This window comes from Lonchura striata, chromosome 4 (genome assembly GCF_046129695.1).
Source record: "Lonchura striata isolate bLonStr1 chromosome 4, bLonStr1.mat, whole genome shotgun sequence".
NCBI lineage: Eukaryota > Metazoa > Chordata > Aves > Passeriformes > Estrildidae > Lonchura > Lonchura striata.
Window position 1 is genome coordinate 71032153 of NC_134606.1, and position 26356 is coordinate 71058508.

General features: G+C 42.5%; 1 long non-coding RNA gene across 4 annotated transcripts in view; it reads right to left on the bottom strand.

Moving 5' to 3' along the window:
* LOC110484350 (uncharacterized) overlaps positions 1-26356 on the bottom strand; it is a 113527-nt gene that overhangs the window by 21698 nt on the left and 65473 nt on the right. Inside the window, exon 1 of one of the 4 annotated variants that reach the window (XR_004148230.2) lies at positions 14748-14774. The exons of 1 other annotated variant lie outside the window; for it this stretch is intronic. This is a non-coding gene — a long non-coding RNA (uncharacterized LOC110484350). Of the gene's footprint in view, positions 1-3753; positions 3819-13149; positions 13287-14747; positions 14775-26356 lie in introns of those variants that run through there. 2 more of the 4 variants (XR_004148228.2, XR_004148227.2) reach the window with 2 other exon arrangements.

Sequence of the window (26356 nt, forward strand, 5' to 3'; positions counted from 1 at the left end):
AGGCTTTTTAAAGAACATTTTTGGAAAACAAGGCCCTGTTGTTTAACAACAGAGTTTTGAGGTTGGAAATTGTGGAGTGTTGAATAGCCGAGAGTCAGTAACGTCATTCTTGAGGAGAAAATCACTCTCCCGCTGACAACGCTTCCCTCACTTCAGAAGGCCCCGGTTGCTGCCTTTCCCGTTCCTTTTGTTATGTGTAGTAAATAAAATTCCTGTCATTCCTTGTATGAAATATGTAATATTGGATACTTGTCAGATTATGCCCGTTTGTATTAGTCCCCCCCGCCCCTTTGCAGGCGAGACTGGGTGTTTATTGGAAATTGATTTACAAGTAGAAGGATGTGGCTCGGCCAGGAGATGGGCTATGTCTGGACTCCCATTGGGACTCCAGGTGTTGATCATCACATAAACCGTCCAAGATGGATAGCATGGAAATCCTCAGACAGATCCATGTGAATGCAGCCTTCCCATAAATCTCATCAGGGATTCACCTACTCCAGACATCAAATTATTTCTCCTCATCACCAAAAAAAAAAAAAAAAAACCCACAAAAAAAAAAAAAAACAAAAACAAAAAAAAAAAAAAAAAAAAACCAAAAAAAAACCAAAAAAACCCCAAAAACTTATTAACCTATGGACTCTGAATAGAAGAAAAGACTGATTGCCGAAATCTTGGCCTCAGGCGGAATTTTCCCTATAAAACCCGCTTGTGCCAGGATGGAGGTGTGTGGGCCTCTGCTGAGGCTGACTCCTTGTGGCACACCCAGGGCCGATTCCCGGGCTCGGCAGTCTTTTTCCGTGGCTGGCTAGATAGAATTTGACCGCTAATAATTTTTTTGTCATTTGTAATCTGTCTGAATAAATTCTCATTTACAACGCTTTTCATTTCAAAGCCAGTAGTGACCGTGGTCTCCCGGCGTTTGGCCGCTCCTGCCGAGCCGGGCAGGCTCGGCCGCGCTCCGCCCGCCGCAGCCCGGAGCGGCGCGGCTCGCTGCCCTGCTGCACAAGCGGCTCTCCGTGCGCTGGCTCCCAGCACAATTCCAGCCGAGCTCGGCTCCCGGCCCCCGAAAGGCTCTGCCAGCTCCAGCCAGCGCCCGGGAGCGGCAGGGGCGGGCCTTCGCCTGGCTGAAACGCGGAGCTCCATTGGCAAACCCCACAAACAGACGCAGCCATCCGTTAGAGGAGGCTCGGAGAGCCATTCTGCAGCGTACCGGGTTAATTGTGGGCCAGGAGCTCGGCGATGTGCCGACTCTGTGTGTTCGTTCACACAGCACAGTGTGCCTTGCCTTGGGGTTGATTTCCTCCTGTGAGCAATGAGAGGCAAAACGCGAGCAGAGGTTGTTGTTGCACGCGAAAAGGCTTGTGCCCAAGCGCGTACAAAATTGCAATTCAAAAGCCAGGAGAGAAAGCAGGCTGAGATGTACATCATTTGCTGCTTGATTAAAACACTTATAGAAGTCTTGAACCGTTAAGAATAATAAGTAGTTCTCAGTGCATGATTTCTAATCCAATTATTTTTAAGAACTGCTAGAAATATGGCTAAGCATTATCACCTTTGCCCCAGAATCATGGCAGCAACACAGCAAATGAATAATTCAGGCGACCAGTAGTAGAAATTAGTTTATAACTATTCCATGAGACTGTACTGTAATGTATCACACAATAAACAGAAATAAAAAGCCAAGTCTCACAGCTGTCTCACCAGGGATGCAGTTTTAGATGGAAGGGATAAATATGCTAATATAAGACTTGAGTATTTGAAACTTGGTGGAGAGAAAATTTATTATGTCTTCTAAACAATATTTCTGCTGTGCCGTCGGAAAGAACATTTCATAAATTTCGATGTTTCTGTAAACATTAAAAAATTTTAGCCTCCATCTGTTAGATTTCATTCCTGATGCCTAATGAGTCTTGTGTTTCACCTTTACGATTCCTGTTTTAGAGCAGGGCCAGGCTGGATCTGATACAAAGCATCCCAGCAGATCCCTCACCCACATATTTGGGTTAATTTAAGTACCTTTAGCTCAAGGAAATGCTTTGGTTTAAATTATGTGACGATATTTCTCAATATTCTGTATTGAATGACATACCCTCAATTTGGCTACACATTTTCACCAAAAAGAATGGAGAAAAGGAATGAAAAGCAGAGTCCAATGTTCTGAGCAAAACTGATATTCTCAGGGCTATATGAGGTTTCATCATTTGCATCCAGTGGAACATGGAACAGTTAAGCAACACCAAGGTCACCTGTGCCCAAAGGCCACACCAGTGAAAGGAGTCACAGATCAATTGAAAATCCTACCTGTGCTGGCAATGCCAGGGCCTCCAGGCCCTTAGGAACAGAGGCATCAGAGCAAGGACGTCAGAGATTAAAAATGCAAAGTAATCTTCAACAGAATTAAAAGCTGTAATTAAATGAAGTTGCTCAGTAGTGTAAATGCTGCCCCTCAGTGATCTTTTGGGAATGTGCTGAGTTATGGTTCCATTTTTCATTCAGAAACAATGTCAGACACTCACTCAGCTGGCACCAGTTAAAAGCTAAATGCAGTGAGTTACAGCATCCAGCGGCTGTGGTTCCAAACCCCTGGCTGCTTCTAGAATTCTGCCAGAAACTCGTGTGATAGTGTGCAGAGATCTGAGGCACAGAAATCAGGGGATGCCTGTGTCCAGCTGGCACTGAAGCCATCCTTTAGACATCCCTCATTCCACATGTTATTCATGTCTCAGCCTTAGCCTCTGTCCTGCCAACTTTCAGAAACCAATTGCACAAAAAAAGGCTTCATTTACTTCTTACCAAAGGGTTGGAGACTCACCCTGGAGGGAAATAAAACCCCTCAATGACATTTCCACATTTTGACAATTGTGTCTACCCAGGGTTAGCAGTTGGACCTCCAGAAATCACACTGGAGGTCCATACAATCCTTACAATTGTGAGGAAAAGCTGCATCATCCTCCCTGTTTTAGGCACAGATCAACCAAGAGGCAATAGGAGCACAGCAAGACCACAGAAATATTTACAAATTGCTAATACATATTCCCATTTTAAACCATAATTTCTTGGGAAGATGGCCTGTGTCACACAGATGAAGCCTACATGGATACTTTAAATCCACTTAACCCTGATGATGTTTAACAAGTGAAAACTAGAATGCCAAGCAAGCTGAATAAATGCTGTTTGCATTAGTTCTTTCAGATATTTTATATGAATACACAGACAAAATTTACACATGACCCAAATTTTTTCAGGTAGCTCAAGAGTGGAGAAAATTTGAAATAAATCCATAGTAATCTAACCAGGCAGAAAAAAACAATCAATCAAACAATATGAATATTGCATATGAGCCACTGCTTATGAACAATCAATAAGCAATTATTAAACTGAACCCATTTAAGAAGGAAATAAAAATATCAACTCCAAAAAAATTAAAAATACTTCAAAGCCAAGTCTTATTTTACATGTAAAAAAGATTGCCCATTCTCTGTAGAGGAGAAAACAACTGTACCCTGAAATTGTTTCATAAACCAGTGCATCTCCCATTTAGCTATTTTATTCACTTCTCAATTCCCTATTATTTATGTCAACATTTAGCTGTGCAACTTGGAGATTGTGCTGGCTGATCATCAGCAATTTCAAATATCTGATTCCAGGCAAGGATTAATTCTATAATCGTGGCAGTTCTTTCAATACCAGTTCATGTCTAGACTTTTTTTAGGGAGCAAATCTAGAATCAAATTAATGGCTGTTTAAACTTACTCATTCTGCTCCCTGGCTCCATTTTCTTATTAAAGATGCCAGCTACTATTTCAGCATTGTCTGAGCAATGGCCTCTCTTGGGAACTCTATGGAAGTCTCTGTGTGTCTCAGGCTGCCGAGGTGCCAGCAAGGCAACAAGCTGTAGGAGAACTTCACCATTCCCAGACTTCTGATTCTTCATCAAATATGACAGTAAAAAAAGTTAAATATCAGCATAATTCCAAAGGATCAGAAAATACCTACAACTTAAAAAGGAAGAAAGGATTTTACAGTCTTCTCCTGAGATGTCAAGATTGGAAGCTCTATTTCCAGTGCTGCTGCAGGAGCTCTTCAGATGACATTGTGCCCACACTGCCATGTGCTCACCAAAAATCAAATCAATATGCTTTGGCACATGGCAAACACTTAATGCAAAAATAGGCTGAACAGTTTTTAAATTTACAAAAAAACTATACTCCTCAGTTTAATGCCCACTCTAAAGAAATCTGTCTTTGTTTGGGGTTTTGTTTTGTTTGTTTTCCATTTACCTTGGAATCTGTATACAGATCAATGGTTCACAGAACAATTTCCTGGGCAAGGACAGTTCTCAGCATCAGCAGATTTATGTCAAAGGCTGCCAACAGATGAAGTCATGGAAGGAACAAATTTATATTTATCAGAAAATGAAACAATCTTGCAAACCTCTTTCCATTTAATCACACAAGTCCTGCTCTCCTGCCTATGATCCAAGCACCCACGGGGATTAAGAGCATTACAAGAAGAAACACTTTGCCCAAACAAATTATTCTGTTACAAGCACAGAAGAACACCAGATGTTCAAAAAGAATTTGGTGCAGGTTTAAGAATCAAAAAGGATGATGAATATGGACCATGAAATAGAGCATTAAGCAATGTGATAAGCATCTGTTGAGTAATAAACCCAGTCTTTGTGCAGTTCTTTCTTCAAAGTGAATTTAATGGGAAAGTTTTTCAGTCATAAAACATTGGCCCTTTAAAGAATGCTATTTTATGTGTTAATAATCACCCACCACCAAATAAAACACTATTTATCTATGAAATAGAAGCCTTGCACTTTTATCAATTGATAAATAAAGGACTGCTTTTAAGGATACAAAATTCAGATGGGAAGCCACAAGTGACCCACCTTGTGAGAAAACACAAGCAGAGACAGAATCCTTGGAAAACATGTGCACAGTGCATTTTCATCTTTCACCTTCTCACCTTTGGATGTTCATGCATTATTTAATTTCCCACTTTCTTACTTATTTTCATCTGTGTTCTGCAGGTGACTAGAGCAGCTTTGTTCATCTCTCAGCGAACTGCAGATCAGCAGCTGCTGCACTGCTGTAACAGATCAGTAAAATAATTTTTCATTATTTCTCAGCTTTTGGAAAAAACCCATGTCACATGAATGCCTCAGTGTCTAGACATAAAAACCATCATCTCCACAAACACAGAATTAAGCTGCAGAATTGTTCCAGGTCAGGCCTCTCATTTTTTTTGTATCAATTGGCAACACAGACCCATGTGCCTGCTACACCACAGCACAAGGGTTCCCTCTTCCAGCCCATCCAGGGGAAAGATCCAGCCTGCCCTGGGCAGCAGCAGGAGAGGTGTCCCAGGCCCTGCAGGTATAACAGCATTTAAAAATCACCTCCTGCAACCCACCCTCATCAGGCTTGGGGGGATTCTGCACAGGCCTGAAAGAGGGAACTGAGCAATGAAACCACACTTGGGTACAACCATTCTCTGCCATGACAGTGTAACAGGACACACCATTTTAAACAGAGGTAGGACTGATTTTCACTCCTCTCATTCCTCAGAAATCCCAACTCAGACTCTCCCTTTCTCCATCTTTCCTTCACAAGCTGCATCCAGCTCAGTCATGGTAACAAGAGCAGAAGTGTTTCTGGCAGACACAAACATTTAAACTTGCATCCTTCTAGGAATGTTAGAGCTCAGTTACAGGCCTGCTGGCACCAATTACCAACTTGCCAGTCTCAGAGAATTCTCACACGTAAACAGGGTACTGCAAAAAATGGCACTGCCTCCTCCAATAATCAATTATCTAAATAAACAGATCAAAATACATTTTACTCTAAAAATACCTTATTATTCTATATGTAGCCACAATATTATACAGCATTTCTCAGGGGGGTGGAATTAATCCATAACAAAGCAGAAAATCATCCAAGATACTGTGCACAGTGAGGAGGACATGTACTTGTTTGAACTTGAAGCCATGATCTCCAGAGGCTCAGGAACAGTTGTTCAGTGCTGTGACAGTCACACTTACCCCAGTGACAACTTCCTGCCTTTATTCCTACTCCAGAGTCACTGAGGGAGTGATTGCAAAGCCTTTGGTGTCAATTTGCTGTGATACAATTAGCAAAGAGAGTAAGTGAATTCCCTTTGTTCATCCCACTGCAACAATGAAGTCTAAAGAACAGAAATTGGTCTAAAGCATGACTTACCTGAATGATTACAGAAAATAAAAATGCTCAGCCAAATGCTGAAATGCAGCAGCACATGGAGACAGGTGGAAATCCAGCAGAATCTCACTTTTCTGTAGAACTCTTGTACAACCAAGCACAACCAAGTGGATCCCTCTTGAAGGACAATGTGCAATTTTGAACTAAAAGCTGCTCTTGGAGAATGGCACAGAGAACACAAAACTGCAGTGAACATTTAGATTTGAGTGCAAACTCTCTCAGCTACCTTTTCCCTTTCCTTATGAGAACCATTTCAAATCCAGCTTCAGATACCTTCATGCCTTTTGAGGGCACTTTGAAGCAAAATAAAAATAACTGATTTTAATTTTTTTACAAAGTACATTACAAGTGAAGGGAGGAAAACGCTGGTCAATGAATACTTGATCTCTTCACATTTCCAGGAAACACTGAATTAAGTCTCAAAAAGCTAATGAAATCTTGCTTGAGGGATTTGCCTTTTATAAGGGTCACATGAGTGCCCCATCTTTTTCTGGTATTTATGAAGGTGATTTGAACAGAATTAATTAATTTTAAAAAACTATTAAGAGTGCACAAGCACCACATTTTTTGCTTTTGTATTTCCTGTAATTCCTGCTAGATGCCAAGGTGTAAATCTCACACAGAAATGGCAAATGGTTTGTGTGGGCAGAGGCTGGGTCCAGCTTCAGTGTCCAGCCCCCCATGGGAGCTGAGGCTGTCTCAGATTTAGGAATTCTGTGTGTCACAAGGGAGCCCCTGAAGGGCTGAAATGTGGGAGACAGATTTATTTATTTAATGATTTGCTCCTGTTAATGCAGCCTGCATGAAAAGATAAAGGTTGGTTCATTCTGATCTTTTAGAGGAAAAGGCTTTTTACATTATTTTGATAGTGAAATTGGATTCTGTTCACACAGGAACCTAAAAGCTGTGCTTCTATTTATGTATCTTAGCATAATTAGACCATTTCAAATGTCAGGTGCTGTAAATGTTAATTCTCAAATCACACATGCAGACACACAGTGGAGTTCTCCAAGTGCAGCTCAGGGCAGGCATGGCCCACACTCATTAATGCTTTTCTCCCTTAAATGAGAGTTCTACCACAATTCTGTTGTTGAGATTTTGTATAAATTAAATGCAGGAAAGCAAGAGTCTTTGTTGACAAGAACACAGCTACAGAAATAACTTCTGGTAACTGTTAGGGCTGGAGCTCTGAATGTTCATTTATAGTATTCATGAACCAAAGAATAACTTTATTAGATATTAATATTCATAAGAATGGAGCTAAACATCAAATTCTCCCTACTGACTACTGCCTTCATCTAAAAGATGAATTAAATTAGGTGCTATAAGGGCAGTGATTTTTGTTTCAGAAGCCATTTGTACAGGAATGGTCTCGTTATCCCAATGTTCTCTTGGGCAATAAATTCAGCAGCGTCACTGCAGGCGACACTGCTCACATTCAATTAATGCACTGCAGAGGCTGATGCTTCCTAATGAGCCCAATGCACAGGGAAATGATTAACTCAAGAGTTTTGTTTAACATTAAAATATGCTGATTTCTCCTGCAAAAAGAAGAGGGTAACCTCCATGAACTAGAAAAAATTATAGGTTCCCTGCACCATGTTCCACAATGAGAAAAAGGCTGATAAGTAATGTTTCATAGAAAAAATACAATTTTTTTAAATTAGATACTTCATCATGATTTGAGCAAGTTCCTGGGCAGGACTCAAATGCCCTCAGGCTGATGGAGGAATTAAGCCCAAGTTTCCTATTCTTAAGCAAGTTGGCCTTAAAGCTAACAACAGTGCAGGGGCACTGCCATCCTATTTGAGTTTGTTAAGCAACAACCTAACTTATCTGAGTTAAAGAATGAGTGGTTTTAACCATGCAGCAAATATCTTGGAACTCTTTTTTTTTTTTTTTTTTTACTTCATTTGTGCATTTGCTTCATTCTACTTCATTTTCATCCAAAACATGTTTAAAACACTTTCTCAAATTAATATTTTCCATAGTTTTTCTTTAGTTGAAATGAGACTTTTTGCATTTTCCTCCTAAATGCTGATCCAGTCCTTGCTCCCCTCCTCTCCTCTAGTTACTTGTTTATCCCTGCTCAGGACAGGGCAACTGTCAGGGTCCAGGAACCAAACTTAGGTCAATTCAGTGCCCAAATTATCAGGGCATAAACTTCAGAAAAGCTTCATTTCATCCTCAGACAAGTTGAGAAACTTTTAATGCCTCCAAAAATGAATATTACCTGGGAAAATAATTCCTTGTCCTCTTTTCTATTTATGCAGAGATGAAATCTTCCTGTCAAGTGAGGAAATCACCTACACACAGCGAGGCTGACACATGTAAATGCCTCCCAAATGTTGCTTCTCTGTCACCTGGAATTCCTGCAGCTGCACTTTTATTCCTCCTCCCTGCAAAGGCCAAACAAGTTGATGTGCCTGGGCCTTAGAAGAGACTCATGTAGCATTTAATCCCTGTTAGCACACAAGGAAGCACAATCCATAACATGCTCCATTCCAGATTAAACAGTTTGCCAAGTCTTTAAGCAACCCAGACACACAGGTCTGGACCCAGTAAGTGCCTCCAACCCATGGTCCTGTTCCATGCACACCCAAGGAACATGGAATGGTTTTTCCTCACACCACAACTCCATCTCAGCAAGAATCTAGGCCAGCAGGCAAAGGGCTGAATGTAAAAGGACTCTTTTTTTAATACAAAAAACATTCCCAAGTTAGGTCCAGCTATGACTGTTCTCAACGGCTACTCTTCTAAAATTTTCCCAATGCTAATTCCATCTGGAATTTTTTTGGTGTGCAATGAGATAAAAAACCCCAAATTAAAAACAGTGCTAAAACATATACATAGATGTATCAGCAATTACTTCTATTTAAAAAGCAGCTTCCACTATTTATCATTCTCCCAGGCAGAACTGATTTTTCAGCACTGTGTACAAATCAACCTTTCTTAATGCCTTTCTTAATCGTGCTGGTATCAAAGATTACAAATATGAAACTACTTTCTTTGAGGCATTACATTTTCATTTTGGTTAGTGGGGAGAGAGATGGAGAGCTAAAGCTGAAATCCTACTTAATTCTTGGAAATGTCAGCATTTGTGTTCATTTCTCTGACATGATGATATACCATTTGTAGTTGAAATAAATTATTTTTTCAAATTGTTATCTCTGTGCTCACAGAACAGCCTATTGAAAATATACACTGGTTGTATTTTGTTTCCTAATGTATCCTAACATATGTCTACCTAATTAAAATAAAGCTTTATGTATCTAACCATGAAGATATTGGAAACATTTATAAAATCTCAACATCTGCCTATACAGGGAAAAGATATTCCACTTTTCTTTCATATTCTCCCATTCCCCTGGTGTGACTTCAATGCTCAGACTTCAGATGAACTGAATTCCAGGCTTAAGTGTCCCTTTAAAATCAAATTGACACAGCTAAATTAACTGATATAAATATATCATATTTTTCCTGGGAGAATTTCTGTCAGACTAATGTTGTGTTCTATTATGGATAATTAAAGTGGCTTTAAAATATCATGTATATGAAGGGAAAAGTTAATTTACTGTGAATTTTTAACTAAGGGTCGCTCTCAATATTACTTTTATAAATATGCTAATGGCCTGAAAACTAATTTCTGTTAAAAAAATTAGGAAAACATATATTCATCTTATTAAAATTCAAAGTCTAATTAAAAAAACTACAAACCCAAGACAATAAGCCAAGATAGAAGATTCCTTGTGGAACTGTGAAATTTGACAGCTGGAATGTTTTGATGTATTGGCTTTTAAACATTACTTTTACTTTCTTTTTTTTTTTTTTTTAGGATTTCCATTTCAGAATTTCTAATCTTCTCAGTATTAACAAAATCTAGGTGCTGACTGTTCAGAATCAGCCTTGGCAGACTGCACAATGGCATTTAGCAATAACCTGACCAAATCTCAACATCATCACTTCCCAAAATAGCTGTAACATTCCCATGGGTTTTGGATCCTGGAAGAAGCCACCTGAAGCTTCCCTCATCTCACAGACATTCTCCTTGGTGAGCAAAGAGAGGCTCTAGGATGATTTCCAGGATTTAACAGTTTAACAGCTTTCCAGAGAAAGTCACGTGGATATGACAGATCTGCCATGGCTCCTCTGTTCATCCATCTTAGTGAAAAGGGAGAGAGGTTCCTCAAGTGATGGATGCTAAATTAGGTTGTTCTGCATTTTTCTGAACCTTCTAACTTGGGATTTGATGCCGAGGTTGAGTCATTTATAAACCTAAATCGAATCACTCAATTTACACCTGCCACAAACCTTGACACCTGAACTGCTTTTCCCAACAAGCAAATATTTGTGAGCCAGGGCAATCCCATCTTTCTTCTGAAGTTCATGAAAATAGAATGGCAGAAAAACACTTACAAAAGGTTGTGCTCAGCTGCTTTCTATTGGTTTGGGAAAGTGTAAAACAGAATTACACTCGTGTGCAAGCTCAGAGCAAGAAGCAGGAAATAAACTCCATTCCTGTCTGCTGCTCTGGGCTTGTTTCACAGCACAGGGCAATTACAGAAATGGACTGGCTGCCTTCAGTAAGAGGCTTTAGAGTTCTCTTACAAACACACAGATATTGCCACATCCTCTTCCAAGAGAGAATTCTGTGTTTCTTCATGCTATATCTGCATGTACTTCTCCAGTCCTGACTAAAACCATATGTTGTATTTTCCAGAGTCCATGGTGATACATATTAAGGAGTTTTTGCATAGCTGAAATGAATAGAAGATGTGAAGGCAAATTAATGTCACATCTCACCAAAACAACGAGAAACAAAACTATAAAGTGAGCAGCAGGAACTCTGCTGTAAATGGGTAATGATAAATCACATTAAAAACAAGTGTAAATTGCTAAGATAACATTTTCAACATTTCCTCGAGATCTCAGCAGACAAAATCAGAACTGAAAAACAAAATTAATTTTCCTGTCACCTTCACTAGCATCCATAGGTCTCTTTAACCCTTCCCTAATTGCTGGTTTCTGATCCCATCCCCTGCAGTGGCAGTGCAACAGAGAGAGGCTGATACCTGTGGAGAGCAGAGATAAATGTGATAGATTTGAGTGAATCTCACAGGGTGACAGGCCAGACAAAATGACAGAGTGCCAAATGCACTGAACACTTCTTTCCAGATCAAGCAAAAAGAGAGAGAAGCCCATAACTGTACCCTCAGCAGCACCATCAGCCTTTCCATCTTGATGCCACAAGTGCACCAAGAATTATTCAGGATGAGCAAAGATGGTAAAAATTAACAAGATTTTATGCACATGCTGCTTTGCAGAAAAAAATAATTAATTTTAATTAATTCTTCAAAAGGAAATATTAACTTCAGTTCAGATTTTGGTTTAAATAAAGTATTTCTTCTGCAAAGAAACCTGAAAAAGTACTCATTCTATTTGGGTCTTCCAAATGTCTTGGCTTTTTAGAAGGACAGAAGCCTAAAATTAAAAACCTCAAATCTTAGAAAATTTCCTGACTAAATCATAACATCAAGTAAATAGAAAATGCCGGATGTACATGGCTGTGTCCAAGCAAAAACAGAACATTTAGGAAATGCTTAAACATAGGCAAAAGAACAAAATTTGGTGTTCTAATTCTGGCAATTAAGTTTGGCTTATTTTCATTTTGCTTTAAAGACTGATGGATCTTCAGGGCATCTGCAGGATTTATTAAGTAATTAAGTGCAAAACATAATTTATATACTTTTTAAACCAGTGGCTTCATTTCTGAGTTGTCTCTGGTTCCTCAGTGAGATCCTGTTCCTGATGCTCTGACTTCTCTTTCCCTCTCTGTTGCACACACTTGAATTCATGCACTGCTAAAAGAGACACTGCACTTCAGTGAGTTGGGAAGAGCTGGAGTCTGCCTCTGACAGGCAGCAGAGCTTATTGGAAACCTGGCAAACAAACTGGAGCTCAGCAGTGCAGGAGAAATATTTCACATAGAAACTGCCACTAACCAGCAGGAATTTTGTCTGTTTTGGCAGAAAGAGGAGAAAAAGACAGTCTGGATATAAGCTGAAGGTGCTGGGTTTGGTTGTTTTCCTTATTTATATTCAAACTGCTGAAAACAATTCTGCTGCTGATGAACATATTCTGTTATTAAAGGAAGGGTTTCATGTATGGAAATCTGACTGTCATGGCAAGACTTTGTTTCAAAGGCAGTGAAGAAAAGAAGGAAAACCAAAAAGCAGAGGGGGTGATGATAAGTTATTCACAAACTTTGGGAGCTGTGCCCTGCCCAGATCACCCCTGATGCGAGTCCTGCAGCCTGGGCTGCTGCCAGGGCAATGCTCAATCTGCTCCTTGGCCCCTGCTCTGGGACTGATCTCACACTGACCTGAGCAGGCAGCAAGCCCCTGGCTGCACAGAGTCCTTCTGAAAGGCCTTTCTGGCAACCCCAGCAATTATAAACAGCTCTTGTGCAATTACAGCCAGCACTTAGGGGTCCTTGCACCTCAGGGACATCTGGGAGCATTTCCCACTCCTGCCTGTACCAGAGCAGGCTAATCACTGCAGCAGGAATGGCTCCAGCACATCCATGTTCCCTTCATTCAGTTCCTGCCATGGCAGATGTGCACAGGGGTGGGAATGGAGGCTCTGGGTTCTGCTCACCTTCAGCCCAGTTTAGGGGACAGCCATGAGCCTCCCTGCTGGCTATGGTTCAGGATTACATTCCCAGACCAGCACTGCTGGAGCATTGCTGCTGTTAGGGCAGGGATAATTGTCAGGCTACAGCTCCTTAGCAGAACACATCTGACTTGGAACATGACCCTGCCACAGAAACATGCTGTGGAAAGTGGGGACAATTAAAGCACAGTTGCTGTCAGCCTAAGATATGTCTCCTCAGACAATATCATACCTCTCTTATCAGTATTTCACACTCCAGTCTGGGCAGGTGCTTCAGCATTTCCACAACTGGAAGCACTGCAGCAATGCTGTGGAAGCCAGTGATAGTCCTGTATTTAAAATGAAGCTTGTGCTGAAGTACCTTGGTGATGGGCCTGAAAGACACCCAGAAACACCACAAGTACCACATTAACAGAATGTGACATGTTGAACTTTATCTAGCAGACCAGACCCACTTCCCAAGAGATTAAATATGCCTGGAGCTGGGCTTTCTCCTAATGGCACAAAACTGCAGCTGTCCTTACTTCTCCCTACACTGGGCTTTGTGGCAGCCAGAATGGTTATTTGCATGGAAAGGTGACTCTAGCCCTGTTTCTGCATCTGAAGGATACTAAAACCACTCCAGCAGGGTGTTTTGTGCAGACAGCAGGGCTGTGCACATGCAAGGGGAGTTTTATCTCCAGACAGTCCCTGGCTCAGATTCCACTCCAATGTCTCTCCAGCCCCGTGGCCACGGGCACTGGCTGTGGTTATTGTGCATTTCTGGAGGTCTAGAAATGTTCCCTCTGCTCCAGGGCCCCTGCAGACATTCCTGCCTGAAAAAGGTCCCCAGGCTAAAGGAGCCACCAGCATCAGAGACAAGACACACTTCCCCCATACCACACCAGCTTTCTCCACCTTCCTGGGGAACACTGGGCTGGAATTCCTGCTGGAGCAAGGACACAACAGCAGATGAACTGCTGGGTTTTAATGGAACTGTGATGGCTATACTCACAGTTATGAAATGGTAGGGAGAAGGGAAAGCAATGCATGGGTTTCTTTGGGTGTTTGCTTGCTTACTTTTCTTAATTTCCATTATTGAATCACAGCAGGAGCCCCTCATGCCAAACAAGGGCTCCAGCACCACACAGCAGGTCTGGCTTTGTGGGCTTCCTAAACCTCACAAGCCCAGGGACTTCTGGCAGTCCAGCTGCACCAAGAGCCAAAATTTTCCAAGTCTCAGACTTTGCCTGGGTTGGCTGAATGCCAGGCTTGCTCTCCAGCAAGGAGGTTGGAATTACTGGGAGAATCTGAACCTTTGGAAACACAAGGATGTCATGTTTTGACATGCCTGTAATCTAAGGCACAGTTTCAGTTCCATTGTGACTTTTCAGATTGGAGGACCTAATGAATTGTTTTGCAAACGTATTTATTTTTTTTAAAAATAATTAAAATAATTATGGTTTTGAGGAAACATGGAAAAATGGTGCCTTGTAGCCTGGCCAGATCCAACACAAATGTTGGTTTTGTGAGAAATGTATTTAAAGCTAAGATCTTTCAGCTCTGGAGTCCCTGGAAATGTGTAGCTTATATGCAAGATGCCCCAAAGACTTTCCACCTAATCCTTAAAAAAAGCTTTTTCATCTTAGGAAAATGGAGTGCCTCATCTTTTAGGTTATTCGGAGTCAGTTCTAACCCTAGAGAATAATGAAGAACAAAAAGCCCCAAACCACAACCATACCAAAAACCACTCAAACATTCACTTACATAAAAGTACAACGCTTCCAGTAATTTGGAAGGATCTTGCTTAATGGCTCCAGCACCTCAGAGAGTATAAAAATGGTGAGTTACCTTTTCCCAGCAGCTGGCAGCTCTCAGAGCCACATCTCCCTTGCTGTCTCTGTCAGGAAGACGAGGACTGCCAGGAGCAGCTGCTTGGGGCTCTCTCCTCAGCCTGAGGTGAAAGGAGCCAGCAGAGCCCAGCATCACCACACACACACTGGAGAGGAATAACATGAACAGACAATTACATTCTTTTCTCCCCTGCTCCTGTCAAAGCTGCTGCATTTCTAACATCTTTCTGGGGTTTCACCTCCGCACCGCTCCCCTCACTTAACAAGACACAGAAGTCACCTTTCTGGGTTACATTGCAGATGTTAACTGCAGCCTTGTTCTCTTCACTCCTCTCTTTTTCTTCCTTGAGCATCACACCAAGGGGAGGCGCAGCACAGAAGATGGTGCTGTTGAGAATGAAGTGTCTACACCAAGAAATTCTCCTGCTATTTTCAGGAAGACAAATTTTTTGCCAAATACCTTGGCAACATTTTCTCCCTTGTTTCTCTGTTCTGCCACATCAGTTCATCTCAGCACAAGTGGTGGAGTTCACCACAGTGTGAAGCTGGGGCTGCAGAGCCTCACTATTTTCTGATCAGGTGAAAAGGTTGACAGCCCCTTGCAAAACCTCATTAGCACAGCCATTTATTGCCAGGCAAATTTGCACTGGCACCAGGGAATGTTTTATGGGGTTCTGGCTGCAGGCCACCCCAAGGTTTTACATCACTGGAGGCATTTCACACACATTATTCCTTAATAAGCTTGTGCTGCTCTTTAGAATGAGTGCCTAGCCAGGATGCTCCATTGATTTATTCTCCAGCTGGCACTTCAGCAGAGAAGAAGGAAGTTTATCCTCTTGCTGCACCTCCATTTCTCCTCCAGAAATGTCATGGGACTTGGCTGCCTCACCTGGGAGCACCAGAGCTGCCCAAGGCAGTGCTGTGTCACCTCCCTCTCCTGGTCCTGCCAGCTCTGAGGGAAATGTTACTTCCCTGGCAGCTCTCTGCTCACTGCCAGCTTTCAGTGACTGCAGGAATTTCCATCCTCAATTTTCCTCCTCAGCAGGCCTTGCTCCTGGTGTGCTGCTACAGATGTTTGAGGAGATTGATCAGAGTCCTGTGCCAGAAGCCAAACTTCTCTTGAGCATTTTCCAGCTGGCCCCAATAGCAAGTCATGGGGGCCCTTCTCTAAAGCTCCTGAGAACGAAGAGAGCCCAAACCAAGCTGAATTAAACTGCTGAGCTTCTCTTCACATCACTGCCTGCAACTGCAGGATAACGCTCCTGGGTTGCTGCTTTTTCCCCCTCCATATTTTTCTTTTTATAAACACAGTGCCATGGGGTTGTTTCTTGTTTTGTTTACAGATGCACTGATGTGAAGCAAAGGCTTAGTCTGATCAGAAATTGCTTCTGGTTATGCAGAGCTCAGTGCTTGTGTTCCACTGCTTGTCTCCTTTCTCTGGCTGATGACTCCCCTATGATGAGTGGAGGAAGGGCTGTGGTTCTGTCACTATTTTGTTGTTGTTGTTCTTTGTCTATCTCTTGTCACCATCATGTAATTTATGACAAAAGAGGACATCAACAACTAAAGCCCCTGAAACCCTGAAAGCTCAGGAACAAACACACACACACATTACACTGCTTGGTGTCTGACAAGTAAAGAAAACTTGGCAAGGTGGCTGTTGTTTAGATAATATTTCAAGCAATCAATTCCTCAAATGAATTCCTTGTGAGGTCTCAAAAAAAGTTCTGGACATGCCAAAACAACAGCAAACTATAACAGCTTCTATTACTCATGTTTAAGGAAGACATTTTCTCCACAAAAAGGATTTGCTCCAGAACTGAGAGCATGAGTTGTAAATGCAGCTTATCTTCCTGCTGGAGACACAGCAGGAGATCCCATGGGAAGTTCCCTACCCCCAGGCACCATCCCTGAAGCACCGATATAAAGTATTTATAAAACTACACTTGTAATAGCCCCAGACCCTGCAAGGAGGTGTGAAATCCAGCTGTGCAATAAACTCACTCCATATCCAAAAACTGCTCCATCCAAGCTTCACGCTCATTAAAACCTCGAGGAAGACTTTGATTCTTTCAGGATGAGATGGATGATTTCTGCCTCTTCCTTGATTTGTCACTCTGCTACCAGCAGGCAGCATTTTCACTTGGTACAAGACAACCAGCACTGTCAATGCACTGTTAAAAGGACAATAAGCAACGAAGTAATTATGGCAGAGATCCTCTGCCTTCGGGAATTAATTCCTTTCTCCCCTTCAATCTCTGATCTCACAGGTCAGTGTCTAGAAATCCTTTCCAAAGCATTTCCCAGTCACCAACCTAGCACAAGTGTAGATCTGTGCCATTTGGTGGCTCCTCAGAGGCAGCACTAAATGTATTTTTCTCCCCAGTCCCTGCAAACACCCCAGAGAATTCCCCAGCTTGGCAGTGTCTCAGTGCACAAGGCAAGTGGCAGGAGGCTCAGAGCAGAGCTCCTGCCCCTGGGAGCACAGCAAGGCAGGGCCAGGCTCCTGCCCCACAGCAGGAACAGCCTGGAGGGGCAGAGAGCCTTTAAGGAACCTGCAGCTCCAGCAGCCAAGCTGAGTGCCAGGACTTCATCCCAAACTCCATCTCTGCTCCTCGTGCTCCAGGTTATTGCACTGAAGTGAGACCTGGCAAATCCTCCTCTCTCACCCTGACACCCAGAGCTCAGTGAAACAACAGTGGTTTGTGTTTCTGCAAACCTGCAGGGAGAGCACACACGTGTAAATTCTCCTGTGTGTTATTAAAAAAGTTTAACTCCAGGAAGAATTCAGGACTGCAACCTTTAAACTTTCTTCTCTGACACAAAAATTCAGTAATACACAGCATGGGGATATTTGGCATGAAAGGAAAATGGCCACAGATTTAATTAAAATGTAAGTTATTGTTAGCAAGAAAGGTCATGCTATGAAAATGTAATTTCAGGAGTATATTAGCAACAACACTCCACTGTTATTTGCATGTGAAATATAGATTTTGTACTTGACATTTAGAAAGGAAATTGGAACTCTTTCTAATGGATGCTTGAACACTTCTGTGTTCTTGTGCTGCTTTTGTTCACATTTTTGTCTAATTGGCTGGATCTTACATACAACAGGAGTTACATTTTAGTCTCTATGCCTGAATGCTTAACTGATCTGGGAATTAGCTCACAAAAGCTGATATAAATTGGAATAGAAAGCAAAGTGCAGCATAAGAATCTTTATATGGCTACAGCTTTAGAGGAGCTCAGACCTTCACAAGAATTCCTCATTTTGGGGTAGTTCATCACCCACCTTCCAGGAGTATTTGGGGCTTTTTAACATCCCTCAGGCAGAGTGATTTCAATGTGACCAAGAGCCCATTTTGTTTCCAGGGCACTGAAGGACCTGTGGAGAGGAGGCAAAGCTTTTCCTGGGAGAGAGTGCTTGTTTTATGATCTGCTAAAGCCAGTGATAGTGACATGTGTCACACAAATCACTCTGACTCCGGGAAAGTGGGAGGTGAAGGCAGAAGGCACTGGCTTAACTGAAAGCATTTGTTTAAAATCCATCACTGCAGTGGGCTGGGACTTGAAAGAACACCCTAAATACAGCCACGCTCTGCTGCTGACTACAGAGAGGTGTCTGCTCACTCACAAGAGGCTTTTGCTGATTTCTGCACCCCTAGTCCTGCAGAAGCAACATCAGAGTGAATGAATCTGTACAAATGCACCTTCTGCTTTATCCACACCCTCCCGTGCACTGCAGATGTGCCCAGGTGTGCTGAGAGCACAGGAAGCACTGCAAGCACTTGCTGAGATGCCATTCTGGCCTCCAGAACACGCACAGCTAGTAGAGGGCCTCACAAAGCTTTATCAAGCCCAGCACTGAACACTGGCTGGAAATGACTGACCTTGCTTTGGGGCATTTTCAGCTTCAGCTCTACACAGCAGAAATGACTTCATTCCAGGGAGCTAAAACTTCAGGAACAGTAGGATGGCAACCCAAACCACCTGAGGAAGAAAGGCTCTAAGAAAGGCTGATGAGACTAAAAATAATGCTGCACATGAGCTTTTATACTTTCTACCACCACAAAACAGAGGGAGAGGACACTGTGGGAAGCACAGACACATTCTGTCCTCAACACCTTGTAAGGAACAAAAAGCAGCCTGTGGTTTGAAGCAAGCCCTCCAGTGCCCAAGGGAAAGGGCAAACAGGAAAATGGATGCAGAGACTCCCAGCACCAACTGGGGCCTGTGGTACAGAAAGATTTGCCCTCCAGGCTCAGATTTACCCCTTGGAAGCCAGCTGTGGCCATCTCTGCAGCCTGTTCCCAGATCCCTGCCTCTGCAGGAGAGGCTGAGCCTCAGGCAGCCCAGGCAGGCTGGAAGCAGAGTCTCACTGCAGCTGCAGCCTCTGGATTAGGGGGATTTTTGTGTTCAGAGCCTCAGAACACGACACAAATGCTCTGCATGAGAGCATCAGAGTGGGCTGGACCATCTGCTGGGTGAGAGCAGCTCCACATACTGCTGGCTCTCAGTCTGCACAGGGCTTTTCTGCAGAGCCCCTGCACGCCTGTCAGCAGCAGCTTTGATTTCAAATACTGCAAGGAGCTTGTCCAGTGCCAGCCAAGTGGTTTTGTACAAACAGGAGCAATGTGTGGGATGGAAACACAAAAGAACAGTGTTGGCTTCCTCAGCATAGGAGGATTAATAAATCAAAGTGTGAGTTTTAAAACTGATGGGAATAAACCAGAGCACAACATTCCCAACAGCAGGGCTGAAGAGCACCTTTACCTGCACCCTGTGCAGTGGAGTGCAGCTGTGAAGTCAGAAGAACAAGCAAAGAGCAGGGTTAACAGACCCAGGAAGTCAGGATTATGTGTTTTCTGACTGTGCACTTCAAAACAAAGTTCCAGAACTGCCCATCTGTCCATGGTCTGATACAATCATTAGCACACAGGCAAAATAATAAATCAGAATGTTTTGCAACTGCACTTGTAGAGATTAATCTTTTGTGCATTACTGCATTCTTAGTAGATATGTGAATTAAGCCCTAAAACTCAGTCTTTGAAGAGAAAGGAGTTCTCAAAAGCAATAGAAGCAAAGGTGTCACCCAGTCAGTGCCTTCCAAAGCAGTCACAAACACAAGAACCTCTGCCAGGACATCCTGGATAGATCTCCTCCAAACTGCAGAAATTCCCCACTGTTAATGAAATGCCCCTGTAATTGGTGATGGGATCCTTCAGACTTGCTTTTAATCAACTCCACGTGTAACTTGGCTCTGTGCTATTTGCAAAGGATGCAGGGTGACACCAGTTCAAAGACCCAACAGACATCTGAACACATTGCACAGTCACCAGCTGCATTCCTGATGCACAAAAACATCCAGTTCCTTGGACAGCCTGCAAATTTTGTTCTTTATACTGAATTTAATTTCACTGATCGCTTCTCTTACAGGCACAGTGGAAGCATGGTGGGTTTTTCCCAAGTAACTTGTTTTGGGCTACCATAAATAACCCCCTTATCCTAAAGGCATTTAATCTTGGGCAAAGGGTGAAAGAAAAGGCTGGGATATGCTCATACTGCTGGGCTTCAGTGTCAGATCAAGCCTGCTTTCAGAACATCCAGGAATATTCCACAGCTAAGAAGAAAAAAAGATAAATACAGGGCACAAGTACTTATTTCTGGATATCATGAGGGGAAATGTTACTTTCAATATACACTTTTACAAAGCAGCAAAGTATGCAAATATCACTATGATAATTATAAAAAGTAAAGAATGGTATTATCAACAGCAAAATCACCCTTAATAAAGTATTCTAACCTTTAGGGAGAAAAGCAATACACACTGAATATTCACTGTGAGGTGAGTCCATCTAGAAAAAGCAAAATGTTCTGAGGACCAAATGATGCTGGCTGTATACAACAGGGACTTAGGGGAAATGGCACAGCCACACTCCATTTATTATCAAATAGTAAATTAGCAGTGAAATACAAGATTCTGTACGGAGGGGAAGTGAGACCTTTGAATGCTGCCCTGAATGTGCATTGCTGCAGGGGGATTGCTGCCTGCCAGCCCCAGAGCCTGGCACAGACTGACCCCTGGACAAAGGCAGAGGGGTGTGGGAATCCTGTCAGCCCCTGGACATGGACAGTATTCCCTGCTTTGCTGTACACACACAAATACAGCATTTTAACTTCTTTTAAAGGGAAAAAAGGCTCAGCAGACCCACTGCAGTCTATTTATGCTGCTTGCCAAAGGGGTCTGTGCTGCAGGTGCAGAATTGCCCAAAGCCATCACTCCCAAACTAAAGCAGGCACTTGTACTATTTGCTTCCTTTACCTCAGCAGAAACCTTGCATTTACTTTTTCCTAAAGGGAGGAAAACTGCTGGCAGCAACTCCCATGGGACTGAGCTGATGAACTGATCAGCATCCTAAAGGAGAAGGTTAGACATGGACTTTTCTATTATGGAGCCATTTTCATTGGAAAGTAATCTTGTTTATTAACTGCCTTTTTATTTTCTCTGGAGGCTTCCTGACACGAGATAATGAAATTTGCTCACTCTTTAGTGTTTAAAACCATAATCATATCCAGAAAAGCAAGCATTTACTGTGTCATTAAACCAAGGTAGGGAGGACTGACTTGAGGAGTTCTTGATGCCCTACAGAGCTTTTTATCATTTCAATTAACATTGCCAAATATTCTGGCTTATACTGCAGGCATAAATGAAGTTTTACAGGCTTTCTAGGTGTGTTTATGTCCTAATTAATTTTAGCTACTGAGATCAGTTGCAGGAGTGAAACTGCACACAGAAAACCCAGGAATAGCTGATAAAGGGCAGGGCCATGAAAAGCAATTTACCCAGGGAAAGGTGCCCAAAGGCACCTGCAATACAGGGCCTGCACAAGGTGTTTGCCTGCTAACTTCAGCACTCCTAAATGCCAGTTTAAAAGTTCTGCTGCCTTTTAAAACAGGGCAGCTGCAGTGGTCTGCTTTTAAAAGGTTTATAAAGGTGAGGATCTCACAGCAAAGGCCCCAGGTGCTGGGGCACTGCTGGATGCCAAAGCTCTGCTCACAGGGACCTCCTGCAATGGAGCACTAATTTATCTTTACAAATCAAATATTCATGTTTTTCTGCAAATTCTTTTTCTACTCAGGATCACTAACTTTTCACACAGAAAGAGTTCATGTTTGTTTCTGTTGGAGAAAAAGTTTTATAGATATTGTGCTCCCTTTCAATGCATAACAGCACAATAGAAAAATTTTAAAAAGAAAAAGAGCAAAATTTAAAATTTAAGTGAAAGCTAAAATTCCAAAATCATTCCTGTTAAGACAATAAGAGCCTTTTCATTCATTAAAAGCTAAACTTGTTTCTTACAATTACAACTTCAACAACAGAGAGTTAGGCTTAAAACACCCTTGGAAAAATTCTGAACATTTTGAAAATTTTAAAATACTCACTTGAACTGCATTGAGAAGTTAATATCAAATTTTCTTCCACATATCAACATGGGTTAACAGTTTGTCATTCTTAGAATGAGCATTTCCTTTTAACAATGCCTCATTTATAGCTCTTATGAGCAGCTAAGATGCAATAACTCATTCCACAGTCTATTCCAGAGCAGTGGCACTGCACAGCTTTACCTGGGCCCCACCACAAAAGCTCTCAGGGCAGATGATGGCACAAGCTCTGCTCTCCCCATTTGCTGTGCTGGAATGGAAATAACGCAGCAAATGCAGCCAAGAGCAAACATCTGCACAGGCCTGGGGCTCTGTGCACCCAGCAATGCAGCAGCCTGACCCACGGACCCTGCAGCAGCAGAATCTGCTGTTCCCTGCTCCTGCCTCCCAGCTGGGAAATCATCCTGTGCCTGCCTGGGGCAGGGCTGATGCATGCTGGGCTCCCTCTTGCTGAAATAACAAATGACAAGTTGGCATTAAAGGCTGTAGCTGGGGTGCTCTGCCACCAAAGACCAGATCTTTGATGGGCCAAGTTTTCCAGAAGAGTTCTTTTTATATTTACTCTCTTTTGTAGGTAATTGAAAGCACATTTACACAGCAATGCCCCTAAAAACTCCTTCAGTAAGAGATCCAGGTCAGCCCTCATTGAGAGGGTCGTTTTGCTGTATTGACAGAGATTTTTTCTCTACATCTTTCCAATATGCACATAAATATCATCACCACTGATTAACCAGACAGAGAATATCTGAAATGTGAATACAGCATGTGGCTGTACAACAGAATAATGCAAGAGTTAGCACAGGTAATAAAAGAGTTATTCCTTCTTATTTCTTGTGGTTACATGAAAGAACATAAAGCTCCATCAAGAAATAACCAGAATAAGCCACTCTGAATGAGAGAGCCAATTGTTGCTCATTTACAAGATTCTCTAAGTTACTGGTGTTGTAGGGACTGCAGATACTACATGTCAGAATTAGATTTATTAAGACAAGATGTCTGTGCTCCTTTCCAGAGAATTCAATCAAGAAATTTCAGTATAAATCAACACAGAAAATGTTATCTTAATTATTAAAGCCACCTTGCATATAAATCTTCTGTTTCTGACATGTTATTTGTCATCTGCTTCAACTCTGGAAATGGATAAATGGGCTGAGAAGCAGCTGCAGGCTGGGGAAGGGGCTCCCTCTGGCACACCTGGCAGGATTTATTTGGGGCAAGGAAAACAAGGTGTTTGCACTGGGCCTGAATTAGGAATGAACCACAGCACAGAAGATCCTGATATTTATTATCTAACCCTTTGGGGAGCTTTCTTTTAAGGACACACAAATATCCTGAGGTCTCTCAGACAGACCCTGTAACACATCAAAGCAGATGTGGAGCTTGGCTGTTGCCTCATTGCGCAAAGCATTGACCATCCCACAAAGGTTCCTTCTCCTAACCCTTAAACAAACTTTGGGGAACCAGCAAGAGCTGAAAGTGAATTGAGACATTTATCCCAAGCCAATAAGGCTGGGAAAGGAGAGATTTATTGTAATTTGTCAATAAAACAAACCAAGTACCCACAGGCTGGCTCTGACAACTTCACAGGAACTATGCAGATACCTGAATGTGTGTATTTAGCTGTGTCATGACTGACAAGGAAAAAACATTATTTACCCATACTTTTAAACATTTGGGCTTTAATCAGGGGAAATTAGTTCTAAGAAGAGATTTCCTTTTGCTAAGTGAACTGAGTATCTGGTAAATGATGGAGGACCTTCATGGGGAAAGCAAGATATAATCAACACCTTTTTTTTGAAACCATGTTAGGAAAAAAGTTCAGACACCCAAAAAATAATCCTTACTAGGGGGAAAAAAGGCAAGAAAATTAATGTGAAAGAAAATTAATAGCAAGAATAATAGAAATAGAAAATAATAGAAAATTAGAATGACAACAGTGATGCAGTTATTGTTTCACGCTCCTAATGCCTTTGGAAATTTTTCAGTTGAAAGTCTCTTTTTTTTATACACCTTTTTATTCTGGAAACCTACTGACCTCTCCATAGTTCTCTGAATGTTGTTTTTGCCTGCTAAGCTACAGGTAATTCATTTCACTTTGCAAATTCAGCCCTGTCTCCCCCTGAATAAAAGGAAAGCCTTCATTCCATGTGCACAATGCCTCTCACAGGTCTAAAACATTTGCAGGAGCTGTGTGATTTCACATGTTAATGGACAGAGAATGGTGGATAGGTAAATATTCATTCTGCCTTTCTCCCATATATTCTGCAGTTGCACAATTAACCCTCCTGTATCAAACACATCTGCAGGGAATGTTTTCTTTCTCTGCTTGTACAAGAATCAGCAGTTAAGCTGCCTGTGGCTTTTTCCAGGTTGGAGCATTTCACTGTACTTTCCCTCAATATGTACTTTGGGGTTTTGTTGTTGTTTTGTTTTTTTTTTTTATGGTAATGCAATGACACTTGATTAAAAACAAACAAAACTGATCAGCCAAAAGCTCCTCTGAAATCCCAGATGCACTTCTCACCAGTTTGTTATGCTGATAGCAAGACTGGCCCTTGGTATCTGCCATCTGCTTTCAGAAAAACCTGCCCTCCTGATTTCCTCATGCCTGGCACTGCTCTTGGCTGTGCTTTCCTCATGAGGAAAAGCTGGGATATTTGAAAGCCTCTAATTGGATTAGGAATTTGCTATTTAGAGCTACAAGGTTTCTTGCTGCCTGCCCAGCAGCAGTTTTGACACTGAAGTTGTAAGAGCTGCAGGGGATTACAAGGACAGCCACTCTGCACAGCAGCACAAACCCACAGGTTGTGTTTAATTCTGCCACCCAAAGCAAGCCAGGCTTCACTGCCATGAACTCCAGGAATTCCCTAAAGGTCAGCATCCCTCTCTGTGCAGTGGGCTCCTCTGCTGTGTCACAGTGGCTCCACTACTGAGGGAATAATTCCCTTCTCTCCTCTCTCCAGCTCAGAAGAGCAGGTGAATTCTAAGGCATGACCTGTCAATGGAAAGCAGAGTCCTGCAGGATGCTGCTGCTGCCGTTCCCATGGGCAGGCTCTGCCCAGCCCCAGCAGCTGCCCAGAGCCTGGGGGAAGGTGCCAGGATCCACACAAAGCCCCTCTGAAACTGAGGCTCCACAGTGGCTGCATCTCAGCAGCAGATTGTTCCCATTTTCCTCTCTTCCCTGTGCAACCAGAACAGCTCCATTCACTGCAGAGAGGCCACAAATGAACTGATCTCTCCAAGAGCCCATTCCCATCCAGAGCAAGCTGCCAGCCCAGCCCTGGGAGCCAGTGCAGGGAGGCACAGGCAGTGCTGTGCCACTGCTGGGCTCCCTAAGGACAGTGGGAATGCCCTGGGAGCCTGGGAAAGGGACAGCAAATCCAGCTGAGTGACATCTCTGGCACGAGGGGACAAAGAAATGGCTCCTTTACCTCGAAGTCAAAACTTGCCAGGTAAACTCAGGCTCAGAGAGAGGAAAGTGAAGGGCAAAAGCCAGGGGGGAAATGCCAGCTGTGCCTCTCTTCTGCCAGCCTGGACTGAATGTCTTACTCAGGGGGTTGCACTACAAGTCCTGCTGGAAGTTGTCTTCCAATTCCTATTGTGGGAACTTAGCCTACCCAGCTGAACACTGGCTGTGCAGCATCTAGGAATTAATATTTAAGCAAAGTAAAAACCACACACACCAAAATCAATTTCTGAATCAAATACTGACGACTGAAATCCTACTAAGATGAAAGCCATTGTGTGTTGACATTTGTCTCGATGAACTGCCTTCAAACCCATGGAATGCTATGGCCAGGGCTCTCATTTCTTGGGGAAATGTTTGACTCCTCCACCCAGGATCCAAAGCACAAAATAAGATCAGTTTTCCTCTCATTTGCTACAGTTTGCACTGCAACAGTTGGAACTGCCACATCTACATTCATTACAGATCTTACTGTCAAAAGACAACTTTTCCCTTATTTCCCTTTCCCCTTCCTCTCATGTGACTGATAAAGCAAAATGAGAAATCCAAGCCAAAACAACAGCCAAAAATTTAAGGAAGAAAACAGCCAGTTCAAATGCCTTTGGCAATCACAAACACTTGTCCATTTTTCTTTACAAACCTTAAATCAAGAGCTCTTTAATCTTGCCACTTCCTACATAGATACTCCTCATGCAGTG